The following is a 5,000-nucleotide window of genomic DNA, read 5'->3' as shown; positions in this document are numbered from 1 at the left end:
AAAAAACCAACCAGCTGGGGGAGTTCCCCCAACCCCCCTTTAGCGCTCCCCGTCTCCAACCAGCAACTCAACAGCAACCTTGCAACCTTAAAGAGCTGTCAGATAACTCAAGTAGAAATAGAAAGAGAAATATCATATGTAACCACTGAACCTGTATCCTGGTACGTCGATGGAGACAACGAGCTCCTGTGTGTTAAATTCTCTTCGTTAACTTGCTTGGGAGCCGACGAGGCTTGGAAATGGAAACTAGCTTGCCTAAATGCCTTGAGCTGATGGCGTAAAACCGCGAGGGGTGACGATCCTGCACCACGAAGCAAGGAAGAGAAGCGTAAGAGTCCAATCGGACGAGATCCAATAGGATACAGACAAGAAGGCAGTGGTCGAGAAACAGTCCGGGGAATGCTAGCCGGAAGGTATATTTATAAGTTTGACTAAATCCTCCCGTAGGCTGGAGACAGCGATCTCCTTTCTACATGCAAGTTAAACTGCGACGCCGGCTCCATACCCCTGATATAGGTAAGGAGGCACGGGCAGAAGAACAGGAAGAAGTGTTAGAGCGTTTGGGCACCACACCTGTGGTTCCCTTCACTCGCTTCAAAGGAAAGAAACAAGGAAGTGGGAGTAATATGTAGCTTGAGAAGACGGATGGACTCTCTTTGTTGCTAGCGGGCTGACGCCCATTTCGTTTCGATTGGCCCGCCCCTTATTTTCCCTATCCGGACCTGTTCTTACTGCTGCGCTAACCAACAGCCTGAGTAGCCAAGCTAGGAATACCCAAAAAAAGGGAACTCTCTTTTCGGACTAGAGGAAAGCTAGGAAATAGATCTGAAAGTAGCTTTAAAGGCTTATTCAGAAGATGTTCCTCCGTGTCTCCTTACCTAGGGGGAAAGAAAGCAACAACAACGGATTACCCGATCGGATAATAGGTTGCTAGCTCATAGCTACAGCTGTTATGCTAGCTACAGGGTTTACCCGCCAGTAAGAGGAGAAGGATAACATGAGGGATAGGAAGCCCCTAGAAACCGGGGAGGGAGTTAGGAGTTATTCGTGGAGCGGTAACAGCAAGCCAAGCAAGGAGCTACAAGCAGTTCGGGCAATCGGGCGCGGGGATCGGATTGGGTCAACCGGTAAACTAGTATTGCGTAGAAAGATGCTCCTTCCTCAACTAAAGAAAAAAGAAGGGCATCCTGGCTAATCAAGTAGGGGCAAGTGTAAGCTTCAGGATTGGGAGTTATTGTAGCTGCTTCATAATTTTATAAGCCCCGCTACCTAGGGGGCCCCTCTCTGATAAGGAAGGAAATATTAAGATATTCTTATGGAACTTCTTTCAATAACTCTGTCTCTTTTTTTTGGTTTCTTTGCCATAGCGTCAATCATTTCTTGCTGTAAAAGGGGAGGATCATTGGGTATACTCTTTCCTTCACTCCTGACTGTGTCAACGATTCTTTTTATTTTTTTTGCGCCTAAAGAAAGTAAAAGAATTGTTCTAGAATGGTTATTCCTTACTTTGGGGCCAGTAGAACAAGTGCCAAGCGAACCCTGCCATTTACCTATAAACAACGAAACGGGAGTTCTTATCCTTTCTTTCATCTGGCTTTTCCTTCTTTTCCTTATAGTCTCGGTCGTCATAATTTGCAAACGTATTTATAAAGAGCTTCCGCATGCCACTCCTTTCGAAATAACTTTCTTCTTTTTGATTTTCCTCCTTCTAATAATCAACGTGAAGTTTCCAGTCGCCGCCTGCGACATTCGAAGCGGTTCTCCAGGGATTGGGTTTCCTTCTGCTGATCCGGGGATTCCACCGGAACCCGGCATGCCCCAAGGCGCACCCGGGCATGAAATCGAGCACCCGATCCCGCCGCCGCCGGAGATTCCGCGGCTAGACCAGCCCTTAATAAGCGATCTAGAGCGTTTCATCGAGCTGCAGCGGCGCTTTAATTTTGATTATCCGGGTCGTCACCGGATAACGGACTTGGCGGAATTCGCCGGCCTATTAGAAAGGGCCGTTACAATAGAGATACATATCGAAGCCGCTTTGGTCTTCGATGGCTATGATCCCGATCGAATCCGGGGTCGGATAAACGAGATAAGGGGGATCCTCTTTACGCATCCTACTGGGGCGCCCCTTCTATCGGAGCAAACCCTTGACCGATATTTAAATGAGATCGAAACGAATGGAACGCGGCAGAGCGCTCCCTATATGCGGGTAGTACGCGCCATTCGTAATTAAAATCTTATTCTTTAGTCTTTCTTAGGAGTTGGATGGAATCCCTTCTCTTCATAAAAAATTCTCGGCGTCGAGAGAGATTTGATATTCCGTAAGTAACTCAGTGAGTGCTTTCTAAGAAGGGCTTGGCTTGGAAGAAGAAAATGAAATACGAACAACCGCGCTGGTCGTAATAGATCGACTTTCATGCTAGTTCTTGCTCCAGCATGAAAGTTCCATTTCAGGGAAGGACGACGTACCATGATACTTTCTGTTTTGTCTAGCCCTGCTTTTGTCTCTGGTTTGATGGTTGCACGTGCTAAAAATCCGGTACATTCCGTTTTGTTTCCCATCCTAGTCTTTCGCGACACTTCAGGTTTACTTCTTTTGTTAGGTCTCGACTTCTCCGCTATGATCTTCCCAGTAGTTCATATAGGAGCTATAGCCGTTTCATTCCTATTCGTTGTTATGATGTTCCATATTCAAATAGCGGAGATTCACGAAGAAGTATTGCGCTATTTACCAGTGAGTGGTATTATTGGACTGATCTTTTGGTGGGAAATGTTCTTCATTTTAGATAATGAAACCATTCCATTACTACCAACCCAAAGAAATACGACCTCTCTGAGATATACGGTTTATGCCGGAAAGGTACGAAGTTGGACTAATTTGGAAACATTGGGCAATTTACTTTATACCTACTATTCCGTCTGGTTTTTGGTTCCTAGTCTTATTTTATTAGTAGCCATGATTGGGGCTATAGTACTGACTATGCATAGGACTACTAAGGTGAAAAGACAGGATGTATTCCGACGAAATGCTATTGATTTTAGGAGGACTATAATGAGGAGGACGACAGACCCACTCACGATCTACTAAAGGGCAAGTAGCTTGATTGGAGAATCAAGATTTGGTTCAAATCCAATTCGTGAGATGGCAGTGATCTTTAGCCGATCATGGCCATAATGTGCTGTTTTCTTCGGATTCATTAGAACCTTCTTTTTCAGAGCGAGACTCTCCAGGAGAAGTCGTGTTTAAATAGTTTCAAGTCAGCAGGTCAAGCAAGGGATAAAAAACCAGCTTTCGCTTCCTCTCCTTGTGCAGAGCTTCCCTTCCTTCGCTAACTCGCTGCTCGCCTCTTAAACTTGGGTTGGGTCCTCGGGCCTTAACTAAATCAACGTTCAATCCAACCTTGAGGGAAGGCACCGTAGCAACATCCTTATAACATTGGGCACATTGTAAACACAGAGAAGGGACACCTTTTCCCAACTGACATCGTAGATCCAATAACACTTGCTACTTACGAGGCGGGGAAGATCAACTTGTCTTTACCTTTTAGTTATCATACCATGAGGACGAGCAGTCGACTATGGTCTTTGTTCATAGACCCTATTCGTCAGCCTATATCTAATACCCTTTTATGCCCCTGACTTTCATGTAGGGAAATCTCTCCATCTATAAAATTGCTTATTCAAGTACGGCTGCTTTCAGGTTACTACTATAAAGAGGTAGTTTGCTCCTAGCCATACTCGACTACCTTATACGTCTTCGATGTCACTGACTTTCTCACTTGAATCGGCGAAGAACCGAAGCCTTGTCTTTGTGAACCCCTTCTCTCACCTTTCAGTACAAGGAAGGTGTCCATCTATGGGGCAATCAATCCTAACAAAACCAAAAGACCGACTTTAAACGGGATCCACGAGAAAGAAGAACAAAGGCACATCACTACATATAAGATAAGAAATCGGGCACTCAAGACGGGAAAGAAAAATCAACCTTATTGAGCGGGAAGCGCGGGCAATCCCATGCTTGTTCGCTGCAACAAAGGAGATACCTCAGGGAAACGCCTGACTCTATTCCGGACTTTATGCAAGGCCCGGGTATCGCTACATAGGCTAATAGGCCAAACCAACCCAGGGGAGGCAAAGCAACCAGACTTCAGGAGCTAACAGGCAATTACGGGAAATCCTAAATCCCAACCGAGCTACGAGAATCCCTCCTACTCCGCTCTTCTCAATTACTTTAGATAGGAAGCCCAGGCAAAAGACCTTAGGCAGCTAGGAGCACAGAGAATGGAGGACGCTTTCGGACATCAACAAAGGTGGGCGAGAAGGTGCTTCCAGACCTTATTATACCAATGGCAATGGCCGGACCTTGGATTCCTCCGTCACCCAGGGGAAGAACCAAAGACGCCTACTTATTTCTTTCTTTATTTAAGGGGTCAAGCCGCCTATTATTTCTTTATTTGTTACCAGATTTGGTACCAGCAAGGAACTCGGTCGGAGATCCGATAGCTGCAGAAGAAGGTGGACGTAGGAGATTCAAACCTATAGCTTTATCCCCTCCCAAGAGTCAACCTTGCTAGCGGGCCTAAAAGCCCTTCTTTCTTACAATAGTCTCATTCTTATCTCATTCTATGGATTTAACAACAGACAGAGGGGACTAATGAACAAGAAGACATCTACGGCTCCCAACCCTGACGGACTTTTAGAGAGAGAAGAGGGGAACTCACAGAAGAAAGAGTTGCCTGCTCCCCCGACACTCCCTAGGACTTTGGGGTTGCTTTGTTTGTGGCAAGGGAACCAAGGGAAGTCATCTTCATTAGACAGAGCAGGAGACAACAAGACAAGAGAGCTGCTTCCACCTGTTGATAGGATGAACTTCACTAGGTTACTCTTTGAACTCTTAATTAAAGCACTGGAAGGAAGAGTTTTCGTTCCCGCACGCCGACAGCCTTCTCGTTTAGGGTAGAAGAAGGTTAGATTGCCTTACCACCAGTAGTTGAAAGACAGCG

Source organism: Corylus avellana, unplaced genomic scaffold, assembly GCF_965113065.1.
Source record: "Corylus avellana unplaced genomic scaffold, dhCorAvel1.hap1.2 HAP1_SCAFFOLD_31, whole genome shotgun sequence".
NCBI lineage: Eukaryota > Viridiplantae > Streptophyta > Magnoliopsida > Fagales > Betulaceae > Corylus > Corylus avellana.
Note: the sequence above shows the minus strand (reverse complement) of the source record.